The sequence below is a fragment of the Podarcis erhardii genome, assembly GCF_964252035.2.
Source record: "Podarcis erhardii genome assembly, chromosome: 4".
Lineage (NCBI taxonomy): Eukaryota > Metazoa > Chordata > Lepidosauria > Squamata > Lacertidae > Podarcis > Podarcis erhardii.
In genome coordinates, this window is record NC_138508.1 from 82,946,987 (window position 1) to 82,961,708 (window position 14,722).

At 42.3% G+C, this 14,722-nt stretch overlaps 1 pseudogene across 1 annotated transcript; it reads right to left on the reverse strand.

Moving 5' to 3' along the window:
- Positions 1 to 14,029: 14,029 nt before the first annotated feature.
- Positions 14,030 to 14,505, reverse strand: LOC309340413 (small ribosomal subunit protein uS19 pseudogene; annotated as a pseudogene). The gene has a single exon. The product of its transcript is annotated as a small ribosomal subunit protein uS19 pseudogene (transcript).
- Positions 14,506 to 14,722: the final 217 nt, after the last annotated feature.

The window sequence follows — 14,722 nt, forward strand, 5'->3', positions numbered from 1 at the left end:
AAGTGGGGCATGGAAAAAGAACACTTGGTCCTGTCAGCCGGGGCTGCCTGCATTCACAGCTTTGAGCCTGGCTGGTGGGTCCAGCATCCATCTGCTGTGCCTTCCCGCCTTCTGCAGAAATGGAAATTGTGTCCCTCTCCCTTCGTTGCTAACATGTAGGAGAAAGGGCTCCCAAAAAGAATTGGTGCTCAGCAATGAGATTTGGTTTGGAGGAAGGACAATAGCTGAGTGGTTGAGCATCTGCTTTACATGCAGAATGTCCCAGATTCAACCCCCAGTACAGTGGTACCTCGGGTTAAGTACTTAATTAATTCCGTAGGTCCGTACTTAACCTGAAACTGTTCTTAACCTGAAGCACCACTTTGGCTAATGGGGCCTCCTGCTGCTGCTGCGCCGCCGGAGCACAATTTCTGTTCTCATCCTGAAGCAAAGTTCTTAACCTGAAGCACTATTTCTGGGTTAGCAGAGTCTGTAACCTGGAGCGTATGTAACCCGAGGTACCACTGTATCTCCAGGAAGGGCTTGGAGAGAACCCATTCTGAAATCTGGTCTAGGTGGACCAGCCATCTAACTCAGTATAAGACATGTTCCTTTCAAACAGAGGACTATCCTCTGAAAAATAAGGCACTTGGTCACCCTATGCCATACACAAAGAGCCAGTTTCTGTTTTCTGTCTGTCACCTTGGCAACCAAAAAAACCTGCTTTTCTGGAATTCCCACTTTAAATGTTAATCAGCCTTGTTGCCAGGTGAAAGAGTGTCAAGTAGGAGTGCTGTCTTCCTTGGTAATTCACATCAACCCTTGATTAGCAGGAGGAATGAAACCTCTATAATATGAGGCTTCCTGATTAGTTTTTCACAAATCCTTCATTTTGCCATCTTGTAAATGATTGATTAGTCCAGGTCATAAGAGATGGCTGGACACCTTTTTGCCCAATCCTGGTGTTTTGATTTTAAGAGAGAGGAAGGAATGGGAATGTCTCTTGCCTTCTTCATTCTTCTGGAAACCTACACACACACAAAAACCCCTACATGGTGGATTTGAAGTTGTTTCAGTGTTTTGGGAATATGTGTTCATTGTCATCATGGGCATTTTGAAATAACCTGAACATACAATTGCACACAAGCAACTTGTCATGGTATAAAATTTGCATTTTAACCAAATCCCCCTCTCTCTTTTAGTTCTATGTAATTCCCATGCTGTTTAACATCTACATGAAACTGCTGAGTTTTGGAGTACATTGTCAGCAATATGCTGATACACAACTCTGCATCTGCATCTGCAGGTCTAGCGGTGGGCGTGCTGGGCCATTGTCTTGCCCCAGTAAAGGGCTGGATGAGAGCAAATCCAGATAAGACCGAGTTAGTGGGTGGTTCCCAAAAGGAACTAATTCCAGTTCACGTTCACTCCTTTTCAAATTGAGCTAGTCTGGTTCACGTCCAGTTCACAGCTGTTCAAATTCATGCAATTGATCCTTTAAAATCTACACACACACACACACACACACACACACACACTCACTACTTACAATCTCACTGTTGGTGAGATAACAAATAACTGGCTGGTGAACCATATTAGAATAGATTTTGAACTTTATGGGAGCCTTATTTAGAGGTTAGTGTGTATTACTTCACAACAGCGCATTTTAAACAGTGCAGCCCTACTGAAATATATGCTTAATCTAGTTTTACAACTTTTTAAAATGACAGTTTAACCACACTAAACCCTGTCTGTCCTTGGTTGTCCATCTCCCTGCCCCTTCCACCACAAAGTGGGCTCTTGGAATATTATACTGCCATTAATGAAGGCATTTTAAATGTGTGGGTTTTTTGTGTGTTTTTTTTATCTACAGGCCTCTCTCTGTATGCCATTCTATTCCTTTGAATTGCATCGCACTAAAGCAAAAGATAGCAGAGACTTGGCTTCTGAATACAAATACAAAGCTGCTTTTCAACAAACATTAAAAAGCCAGCCTAGCTGGGAAAACCCTGAGGATTTCAAGCTTCTGGAAACTTTCGGTGTTTTAAGCAGATAAACACATTTGCTAAACAATAGCCATGTAATGACTCTCAATAACACATGATTGTCTTTTATGTAGGGAACGATTTACAGTCATTAAATATAGGGGATTGAGAGAGAGAGGAAATGAAGAACCTCTGCTGGTTTGAATTAAATGACTTTGGAACAGAGCACCTCTGCTGTTCTGGTTGGGTATGTGGGACTTGCCATCTTCAATGAGACAGGGGTGCTGTTTTTCACGTTATAGGATTGACATTTAATGACTTAGCAGGTTGCCTTTTTTTGGAATTCATCATGTGGGCATTTGTCAACTGCTTGATATAAATGACAGATGTTTCAATGAAATGGAGCAGTGGAACAAATCTTGTTGAGCAATGGTATGAGCCAGATGTTTGCAAGACTGGATTGGTGTTGTGTGGAGAGAAACACACACACACATTCACACACACTATTAACTTTGCTTATGTTTCGTAAGCAAAAGGGAAATATGTTTATCGCAGGAACTTACAATTTCAGGACTTATCTTTTCAGCAGTGACATAAAAATGATGAACCAGCAAGTATTTAAACAGCACTCACACTTTTGCAAACACGTGTGGGTCTACACTGCGACAATCCTGGCAGCCCTTTACTGTCATCATTTCTGATTAAATCTATAGGTTAAGTTTTATTTTAATTTTTTTTGGGGGGGGAGCTGTAATTGCATGTAGCATCCACGGCTATTTTTCACCAGTCACAAATTAAATTGGAAGTCTTTTTGGGGAAAGGGAGTATGAAGACTTTAATAGTTTGGGTTAAAAAACTATTCAGATCTACTTCAACCTTAATGAATTTCCTGTGCTGCTGAAACATCAAATGTTTGCATACCTCTTTTATTTGTGGGAGTACTTTTTTATTGAAAGTTTGAAATAAACATTTGGAAACTCCAGCTTTACCAAGTGGGGATTTGCCTCCAGAATTTACAAAAAAGAATAATAAATTAAACTGCTTTTTCAAATGATGCATTGCTGCACACACTAACCATTGGTGAGACAAGTTAGAAAAGTCCCATTGAGTTTAACAAGGGCAGCTAAGGTAGGCTGTATACTTGGAAATCAGTCTCTTTGAACTCAGTGCAGCTTACTTCTGAGTAGTTATGCATAGGATTTTATGTCAAACTTGCATTTGTTTAATTGGTATTCATGGGGTAAGAAGTGGTTTCTCCCTGCATATTTATCAAAACACATCAACAGGACACATGAAAATATTTGCCCTTTCCAATTTATAGATCTTTATTAACAGTTCCCCACACTCAAGATATCCATTTGGCTCCATTCCAGGGTCATTGACTTGTGACACTGAAAATCTGCGTTCCACCCCCCAAACTAATGCACAGAACTAGCACAAAACTTTGGCATCAGTTTTTTGGGGGGATCCTGAATTTTGGGGTCACAGGTTAATGAAGCCCTATATTCCTGGGCAAGCAGACCTCCCCCAGTATCTGACCCAACCAATTGTTAGGTTTTTTCCTTCATGAATTTTACACTGATGCTTTCTTTACATATCTATATTTCTTTTTGTTAACAGTTTGATATTTTCTGTATGCTTAAGCAGTATATAAATTTGTACGAGTAAATAAATAAAATATGAATATCCTTTGAAGTTTTCAGGGCTTCAACGTAACTGAAAAACATAGCGCTGCACATCCTCTCTCTTTTTATATAAGTTAAACACACCCTACTAAAGACAATGAACAGTAGCCCGATGCTCTTCTACAATGATGAGAGAATATCAGTAATGCAGTACTTACAGAGTACACAATGCCATTTCCTTTGCAGAGTGGAGGAAATCTAAAAAAAGAAGCAGAAATGCAGTACGGCCCAAAAATCAATCGAAAGACTTTTTTCTTTTTTTAAAGAGGTCACAGACTTGAAGACTTCCTGTGGAAGAAACAATAAGCAGGATATATAAGGGGCCCAATTCAGCTTCAGTCTTGTTATACTAGATTTGACTATCAACCCTAGAGGCAACTGCATATTTCCATCCACCTCAGACACCATCATTAAGATCAGTGTGACCTGGGTGTGCACCACAATGCATGTTTACATCAGTTGCACATGCAGAGCAACCTTGTTGCATTACAGCAGGAATTTGGGAGCATGTACTCCTGATGTTGCTGGACTCTGCCAGCATGGTCAATGGTCAAGGATGATTGGAGGAATGGAGTTCAGCAACATCTGGAAGCCCACAGCTTCTTCACCTCTGGATCAGAGTGCTTGTGTCTTCATTTGTAAATAGCACTTTTGCCATCACCGGCCCGCAGAGATTCCAAGCAGAGTTGTAAGTTAGGTATTTGTAGCTTATTTTATTAGCTTTATGCCAAACCACAAAACAGATAAAGCCATTTTATGGTTTACATCTGGAGGAAATAGTAAAACATATGGCTACAGAGCAAAAGCATGTGCAGCTGTGATATTCTGTAAATACACCAACCCTAGATAGCTGCAGAGATAAAGAACTTGTGGCATGTGCTCTGGGTTTATCCTGCTATCCGTCACTACTCAGAATATTTATGATATCCTGACATTTGTGGCATATGTGTTAATTAACCACTTTTTAAGGAGCAATCATCAGGGCTTTTTTTTCCTATGTAGAAGGATAATTCCATGACATATCTGCACAATGGTTCACAAGCTGGGGATCTCTTAACGTAATGGCATTTTCCTTCTCTCCCCCTTCCTTACAGATGCATTTAGTGATGTCGGCTATGGGGTGTTTTATCCCACTGATGTCCTCTGAACTCCCTCCTTCTGCGGATTCTGCAGTATCCCCCAAGCTGCACCCACACCAATCTTTTGAAGTTGAAGAAGCCCACTCTTCTCTCTCTCTCTGCTGTTCCTTCACCCACACCAATCCTCCAGTGCATTGCGACCTTGCCTGAAGAAAGTTTGAGTGATATAATAACGCTGGAGGAGAGGATGATGTAGCTGCATGGAAAGCAGGAGAGCCTGATATCTGTGTCTCTTCTTCTTCCTCCACATCTGTTGACAAAGACAAGGAGACCAGTGTGGTGGGGAGAAGGAAGAGGGACAGCCAAACCGCATACTGTGGTACCTCGGGTTAAAAACTTAATTCGTTCCAGAGGTCCATTCTTAACCTGAAACTATTCTTAACCTGAAGTACCACTTTAGCTAATGGGGTCTCCCGCTGCCGCCGCGCCGCCGCGCCATTTCTGTTCTCATCCTGAAGCAAAGTTCTTAACCCGAGGTACTATTTCTGGGTTAGCGGAGTCTGTAACCTGAAGCGGCTGTAACCTGAAGTGTCTGTAACCTGAGGTACCACTGTACTTGTTGGCTTTGCAAAGTATGAAGACGCAACTAAGGCCGCACCCACACCAAACATTTAAAGCACTATGATTCCATTTTAACCAGGCGCAGCTTCCCCAGTGAATCCTGGGAGCTGCAGTTTGTGAAGGGTGCTGAGAACTGTTAGGAGACCACGACTCTCCTCCCAGAGCTTCAATTCTTGGAGTAGCTTAACCACCAATTCCTCTTCATGGGTAAACAAAGATATTGCTACCTTTGTGTCTCTTGTGCTTTCACTGTATCCTTGTCTCTGTCCCAAATTCCTCCCTTGCTCCAGTACAATTTGCAGTTCCATCGGTTGTATTGCTCTCTTTGATGTTTGCATTCTCTGTTGTCTGCCCTTGGCAGGATTTTTTTTTTTTTGGGGGGGGTGTTGTGGTCTCTGGTGTAATTGCCTTTAGTGGTTGATTGTGTGACTGGAGTTTTTCTGCCACGGGTTCACTAGCTCATTTGAGCAAACCATTTATCAATCTTAGTATATCAAATTTGTAAAACAGGTAAATGCTGTCTAGAATATTTCCTGCAGGCTGAATGCCCAGACTGCAACCTGTTCATATGCCACATGACCTGCGGTTTGTCTCCCTTCTTTTTTGCACTGCATGGAGGTTGCGTCCTGGTTTCTGGTTTGGCACCCCATTGCAGTCTGGATTGTTCTGTGATCTTCTGATATTCAACAAAAGGATCTTACATAGTCTGGTATATGACAGCCCTCAGGGATGGAAGAGCGACAGAATGTTTTCATCTTGCCTTGGGTGACGAAATACCTTGAACCACCTCTGTAGGTGAAAGATGTAATTTTAGAGTTGTGCTCTCGATAGGTACATGTGGGTTATGCAATGTACCCCAAGGCTCCTCCTTGTTGGGAATGTGTTCATGCATATGCTGGTGGGTTGTGTTGTTGCACAGAGCCATCTCTGTAAATCAGGCTTCTCAGAAGATGGGAAACAGTGTTGGTTTCCCAAAGGCATAATGAAAGAGCAGAAGTTACTCAAAGGATCAGCTGTCTACTACTAAGGGCACTACCAATTCTCACAAAAGGTCCCGTTCGGGGCTTATGCTTCATATCCCTTTGCTGAGGTTGTTACTGCTACTTTAAGTTAGGTTTGCACCACTGCGACATTGCAGTTTCTTGCAAACTGCCCCTATCCTTCACACTTTCCACTTGGAATCATCCAAATCAGAAAAATTAGGACTTCACTTTAGGAATAGTCAATTTAAAATGCTGGACTCCTAGTTACTCAAAAGTAAAATGTACAGAGGACTGAGCCTTCTGACATGCTTAGAAATCCAACTGTGCAATATTTTGCATGTCTACTCAAAAATACTTTCAGAGACATGTCTACAGAATTGCAGCTTGTGTCTGGAGGGGTTGCCTATCTAGTTCCTTCCCAGTAACTGCTACAGAGGCAGATTTCCTTCTGTGGATCTAAATATTCTGCTACTTGCTCCATTCAGAACCTAACTAGGACCCATACAGCATAAGAGAGTACAAGTCTAGGGGGTGTTAGTTGTGCTCTGTGGATCTGTGCCTTTGAATTAGCTCAGTGTTTGACTTGTGTCTGGTAGCACAGATCAATTAGTCTTTGTTCACCAAGACAACGTAACAGGTTTGCTTCTGACACATTTCATAGTCACTGGGTCAAAAGAGCCATTTTGTGCAATGGTTTCACCATGAAAACTACCTTTTGCAAATGTACGTGCGAGTCAGACCTGCAACTCTTGCTGTTTTGTGGCTGAGAACAACCATGAGGCTTAACGGGGAAGTATGCTTTCAAAAGTTCTCAGAGTAGTTAGTCTTATTTATATGCAATAGCTGAGATCCAAAGAGCTACTTTTGGAGCACCCAAGGGTTTGTGTTAGCCCAGTGGGGTTTAATCTTCTTGCTGCATCACAAACTTCTTTTGAAACACCTATCAGCTTCAAAAGTGACTTGCATGAGTATTTGATGTTCAAGAAATACAAGACCAAAATCTCCCTGGAACACATGGGACCAATTCTGCACTGTTTTTTAATCCTGATTAGGGAAGAGTCTGTGGCAGAGCACCTGCTTTGAATGCAGAAGGTCTTGACAAATACTCAGCATCTCCAGGTAGCATCTGAAGCCCTGGAGAACCATTATCAGTCAGTGGAGAATATTGAGTTAGACACGCCAATGGTCTGACTCAGTGTAAAGATGGCTGCCTATTTCCCCATGTTTCCTTTTGATAAAGGCTTCACCAGCTCTGTTTTTGAAGCCAAGGTTCTGTGCATGCTACTTGCTAGAAGACACAAAGGGAAATTCTGCACTGAGGATTTCCATATTCAGCAATCTATATAAATGATGCAAATGAAACAAAATTGCATATTCCCCAATTTTTCTGAATGCCTTTAAAAACTTACACTTCTGACTCCTGAGGTTTCACCAACCTCCAAATGCTTTTGTACCTATGTATGCACCTACCTGAATGTGATATTAATTATTATTATTATTATTATTATTATTATTATTATTATTATTAAACAAATAAACATTCAGATTCTGCATTGCAGGGGGGTTGGACTAGAACTAGATCACTCTCAGGGCCCCTTCCAACTCTACAATTCTGTTTCTGAATGAGCAAAATGTTGGGTCCAGGTCTTTTTATTTCCTGTATTTACAGTGACTCCTGGATTAATTTTTTATTTTACACTGTAAACCACCTTGTGATATTCAGATGAAAGGTGGCACAAGGGCCAAAGTCCCTTTGGCCCTCTGAATAAATTGAGGGGGCTTCCCCCCTAAAGTTGATGAGTAGTGCCATTCAAATGGTGCACTGCATCATGCAATTGATTATGTGGGATGGGGCTTACCTGCCCCCCCCCAATATTTTAGTCATGTTGGCACCCCTGAAGGGTGGGATATGAATGTAATTAACAATAATAACAATTCAGGGCCTTTTTTCAATCGGAACTCAGTTCTGGCACCTCTCAGGTGGGCACCATTGCCATTATAAGAGAACAAGGGAAGCATTCATGGTGAGTTCCAGCACCTCTTTTCTAATAATAATAATAATACATCCTATGTACCCTTTTAAAGGGACGCGGGTGGCGCTGTGGGTTAAACCAAAGAGCCTAGGACTTGCCAATCAGAAGATCAGCAGTTCGAATCCCCGCAACGGGGTGAGCTTCCATTATTCGGTCCCAGCTCCTGCCAACCTAGCAGTTCAAAAGCACGTCAAAGTGCAAGTAGATAGATAGGTACCGCTCCGGCGTTTCTGTGCACTGCTCTGGTTCGCCAGAAGCGGCTTAGTGACCATGACCTGGAAGCTGGACGCCGGCTCCCTCGGCCAATAAAGCGAGATGAGCGCCGCAACCCCAGAGTCGGTCACGACTGGACCTAATGGTCAGGGGTCCCTTTACCTTTACCCTTTTAAAACATGGCTCTTTTGGGGTGTGGGTGTGTGTTATAGAGTTGTTGTTTTTATTCTGATTATATATGTTGTGATCTTTTCTGTGAACCGCCCCGAGACCTCTGGGTATAGGGTGGTATATAAACTCAATTATTAATAGTCAAGTCAAGTACTTTATTATGGTCATAGACCAGCATAAACAAAACATATACATAGATAGTATGACAGTATGAATCCAGGCGAATAATTATTAAATAAATAGGAGCTAGAACCAAACGTAGATTTAAACATATACGTAGAGTACTTAATTAAGGATAGATAATGGGTCTAAAAATTTATAAGAAAGATTAAAAGATTAAAAGATCAGTTAACACAGCTATATGGGGTGGGCTTCAGAAGTGCGGATCTAATAATATGGGTCTTCAGTTTAGGATTGAATTATTAATAATATTAATAATAATAATTAATAATAATAATAATAATAATAATGGTTTTAAATCCAAAGAAACGAATGCATTTAAAACGAGCAACATGCTCTTGAGCAGATGCAAACCGTGACTTTTTCTTTTTGCTCAATACACCTCCACCCCCACCTTCCTCCAAGTTGCTCAGAATGACTTGCAGATGCATCTTGAGAAAGGAAAGGTGGAGGCCAGCAAATGGTATTCCCTTCTAGGGAAGTCCGGGCTCCTCCAAGCCCGGTGGGCGGACTGTGCGCGCGCGCACGCGAAAGAAAGAAAGAAAGAAAGGGAAACCCCAAGGCTGCAAGTTACGAAAGGGAAGCCAGTCTCTCCGCCCTGCAACGAGCTTCGGGGGAAGAAAGCCCCTTTGACTCAGCCGGGAGTGGCGAAGCATCTTCCTCAGCCACTCCCGATAAAGAAGCGGCGTTCTCTGGCACGATTTGCGGGAGATGCAGGCGGTTTGCTCCGTGGGGAGGAGAGGCGGGCCGGGCTGGGGTGGATGCGGGAGAAGACACGTCCGCCTTCGGGGCTCGCCCATTCTGAGGCAGCCCCTTCTGTTCAGGAGGAGCCGCGAGGCAAGAGCCGGAATGCAGGGCTCCTTGATCCATATCTGAGAGGCGCTTGCACGGCTTTATTACATATCCTCCAATATTTCTCCAATGAAAATATGGGCGACCTATTCCATAACAGCAGCAATTTTATTACTTATAGCCCACCTATCTGACGGTTACCCCAGCTTCCAACACATATAAAACATAATAAAACATTAAAAACATTTTTTAAAAAACCTCCCCTATACATTGCTGCCTTCAGGATCTTAGGGTTGCTATATTAGACAGCGCTTTCCCCCCCCTAAAAAAACGTTTTAGGGGTACTCTCATTTTACTACTCCTATTGCAATACTGCCCCTCAATGAAGCCAAACTTAGATTCACAAAATGTTTAGGGGTATGTGTATTCCTGTGTCCCCTCAGAAAAAAAGCACTGTCTAGAATTTCCTGGACACAGCTGGTATTCGGGCCTCGTAAGCAGTATTGGGAGGAAATTGCTTAAATTTCCAGGAAAATCCGTCCATTTGGCAGCCCATGTCGGTAGTGTAGATTCTGGTGAATGTTATTTGAAATTGCTCAAAACCTTTTTTGAGATTTTGTAAAAAACCACCTTTGGCTAAAACATCAAAAAACTGAAAAAACTTTGGCAAGAATACAACAAAACAGCTCAACAACTTTGCCAAAGAAGCTCAACAACTTTTTGAAATATGGCAACTCTAGGATAACTCCATACCCTCAATCATTTCTCTGATGAAAATAGGGACATCCTGCCCTATCCTTCAATATTTCCCCTAAGGAAAAGTGGGACATTCCAGGATAAAACCAGAAACTGGGACGGCTCCTGTAAATCTGTCACTGTCAGTGGAAACTTGGGAAACTTGGAGGGTCTGTTATTTATTTATATGCTGCTGACGAACTAAAAAAAGAAAACACCCCCTGAACAGTTGCATAAATCAATATGATATGAAATGATCTGCAAGGAGTTGCCGATGAAACCAGCGAACGGCAGACATAAGGACAATATTAAAAGAGAGATAAAAATCAGCCCTTTGGAAAATGGAACGTGCACGATAAATGTACATGTCTGGGTTGGCGTGCCTAAACAAAGAAAGCAGTGAGCAGGTGTCAAAAACAAGAGAGCTGCCCAAATATTACTGAAAAGCATTGAAAGTACTCAAAGTACATTTTTTCCTTAAAAAAAAAGTCAACAATTTTGGCTGCCCCCTGCCCCTAACAAAAATTTTGGCTATGCCTATGCTACCTGCAAGGGAAACTTTTTTATTTTTAATACTATTCTTTTGTGTGACTGCACAGAAATGCAAGGGCGGCCCCAGCATGATGGGGAACTGCCAGTTCCACAGATGGAAGCGGTTGAATTCCTTGAGGGAATGGCAGGAGATATATATATATATATATATATATATATATATATATATATATAGTAACACTGTATGATTCATGTGTTTGCGAACACACCTATATCTTTCAGTGTGCATTGTTAAGGGGACACTTAAAATTTAAGGTAGGTTCACACACACACACAAAAACACACACTATGCCTGGAACACCCCAAAGTTTCATGCAGAAAGCAAAATTTTGGTGTGAAATCTGCAGGAATAGATTTCATGTTTAACTCTGGAGACTGGGGAGAAAAAGAAACAGGGGCCTTGGGATTCTGATCGCGCAGTGAGAGAAACAAATACAATCGCATCAAATTGGCCAAGGGATATCCTTTTCTAAAGAAGGCAAGCCAAAAGCAGAACCTGAGAAGTTTTCAAAGAGGCATGTCATTAAAGTGATGTCAAGCAGAGCACAAGCCCATGATCAGTTCCAGGAAAGCGTTGCCCACTTTCCCCTGTTTTATGGTCTCTAGCAAGGTGCTTTAATCTGTGCCTTCATGTTTGAAGCACAGATTTACTTTTAAACAGCAGAGCAAAGAGCCTGGCTTTAGATTCTAGAGTGAGGGGGGAGGGAATTATCTTTTATGAGTCCTAGCAGTAATTCTCAGTAGGATTACATCTTGGCAAGCAGCAAAGCTAAGTGCCCAAAGTGATCCTACTGTGTGTTAATCACATGGCTAATTTGTTAAATTTGCATTTCATTTGTTTCTCAGGCTTTGAAGAGAAAGATTATTGATAAAGACACCCCCCTTCCCCTTTTCTGTTCCTTATGAACTTTCCAAGAGATCTGCCTTCGATCAATCGGGCTTCTGTCCGTGACTCTCTCATGATTAGTGCTGCTGAACAGGAAGAGTTAATGATGGGGCAAAGCCTTTTGTGTCTCCCTGTGCTGCTGTGTAACAGTAATCATCCTTGGTAAATCGCTTGATGTGATTTTCTTTGGCTTTAGACTTGTTTTCTTGAGAATTTGCTTTGAGATAAAACTTCATCCCCCCTCCCAACAACACCATCGTTGAGTTGCTTATTTAATTGTTCTGCTCTATTAAATCCCATCTGTTTGATTTGTTAACCCTCTTTTCCAGCATAAGAACGGCATGAAGTGGATACGGACCTGCAATAATTTTTTATGTGTTTGTGAGGAAGAAGGACTGTCCTGTCCCCAACATCCCCATGTTTCCTCAACCCTACACCGCTAAGGAGATCTGCATACTAAAATGGGAATCATGGAAATAAGTTTGATGCATCTCCCAATGCCCATCTGAACATTGTATTCCACTGAAAACATCCCCCAGAATGTGGGTGATATCTGTGCTCAGATTTCTATTCAATTTGTACTCTGGTTCCTGATGTAAGTTGAGTTTGAAACATAGGAAGCTGCCTTCAATCAAGTCAAACCCACTGGTCCATCTAGTATTCACTACCCTTTCCCAATCTGGTTCTATCCAGATTTCTTGGACAACAACTTCTATCAGCCCTGGCTGGCATGACCAATGGTTATGCACCATGGGAGTTGTACTTCCAAGTATCTGGATAGTTCCAACTTGGAAAAGACTGCTGTAGACAGAGAGACAAGTTTCACTTCTGTCTCCCTGAAATTTAAAGTTATAGAAAAGCGTGGGGTTTTTTTGTAGAAGATTCATGTAATACACAAAATGACCCTTTACATGTCCACTGTCTTGGACTTCAGATACCTGAATGTTCACAATGGCAGAAAGAAGGTCCCCATGTTAATATGAAGACAGTCTTGCTTTTGCCATCTTTCAACAAGGTTGAACGTTTTGATCTCTGACTTATGAGTCCAGCATGAACATACTGATGAGGCTGGAGCCCTACCAGAGGTATAGGGCTATATCAGTAATTATCAAGCTATTAATCCATATTGTGAATTGGAAAATGGAAATGAAAAGAAACAGCTTGCCTGGTTAGAGAGGAGAGTTTCTCTGTGCATTTACAGAGCACTTCTTTCATTTATCTTTGGTCTGTTTGAGCCAGCTCTCCCCCTTTTGTGGGTTGAGGTCAGGGGTATCTAAGAGTTTCTCTTCCTACACAACATTTCCCCACACAGATAGGAAATCTGCCTACAGTCTGGGGAAGAGTTGGAATTCACCATGCAGCATGTCTGTTTTACAGTCTTATACGTGATGGAAAGCCACACTGAATCATCATAATGTAGATTTTGGGCTGGGGTGTTGTCTAGGGAAAGGCATGTTGTGGGTGAGTGCTGCTGTTGGTTTTTTTGTATCTTTATTTCAGATCGTGTGATTTATGTGAAAATTGTTCAGTTTGGTTGTGTATTTTTAAATGTTTTATTTATTGCTTATGACTACTTTTGCCATGTTGTCATTGTATATTTTGTTCATGTTGTAAGCCACCTTGAACATGGTTTGAACTGTGGAAAAGCGACATGCAAATAAAATTATGTATGTATATATGTAGATGCAATTTATCCCTCAGGATAAAACTAATGACATGTGAAGAGTCATTGTTTTCCCGGTCCATTTCCAGGTTTTATTTATTCACAGCATTTATTTCACTACATTTTTCTCCAAGGAGCATGAGGTGGTGTACATGGTCTTCTCCTTCCTCAATTAATCCTCACAACAACTCAGCAAAGAAGGTTAGATTAGATGCACTAACTGGCCCAAGGTCACACAGTGACCTTCATAGCTGAGTGTGGAATTCAACCCTGGTCTTCCAGGCCCTAGTCGGACATTCTAACCACTAAACCAGAGTTTTTCAACCTTTTTGAGTCCACAGCTCTCTTGACCAACTACATTCTTTTTGCAGGACCCCTGTGGGGTTCAGGAGCCCAGTTATGTCACCCCTTGCCTGCAGAATAGCAGCCTATCCTCCTTTTTCAAACACTCTTTTGTTTGTTTGTTTGTTGGGAAACCCTTTTATTTACATGAGACACAACTCTTCCCAAATCCTCTTACTTCAAAGGAATGAACCGAGAGGAGTGGGTGGCCCCAATTTCAGGTCAGCCGTGCTTAACGGGCTTGTAAGTGATGGAGAACTCTCCCAAATAGTGGCCAATCATTTCAGGCTTGATTTCCACCTGGTTGAAGGTCTTCCCATTGTACACACCAACCAAATGCCCACCATTTCTGGAAGGATAATCATGTTTCACAAGTGGGTCTTGACCACCTCAGGCTTCTCCATGGGCAGGGACTCTTTCTTGGCCTTGGAAAGCCGCTTGAGGAGGGAGTGCTGTTTGCGGCGCAGGCCACAGTTGAGCTGCCGGCACTGTACAGCTGCATCAGCTGCTCGTAGGACATGTCAAGGAGCTGGTCCAGGCAACACCCTGATAGGTGAACTTCCGGAAAGTACTCTTCTTCTTCTGCTCCACTTCCACCATCTTGGCAGCAGTATCCTCCGGGAAAAGGCCGAGATCCTATGCGGCTTGCCTTTTTCAAACACTCTTGTGGAGTGTTCCCTCAACCTCCTCTCTCCTCTCTCCTTGGCAGTCCTCTGGGCAGCTGCCACCCCTGGTCTCTGAGCTCCTCCTGCTGCTGCTAAGAGAGGTGCCTCCTCACATTGCCTCACAGGGGTCTGGGAAGCACCCCCTGGCCAGCCCCAGA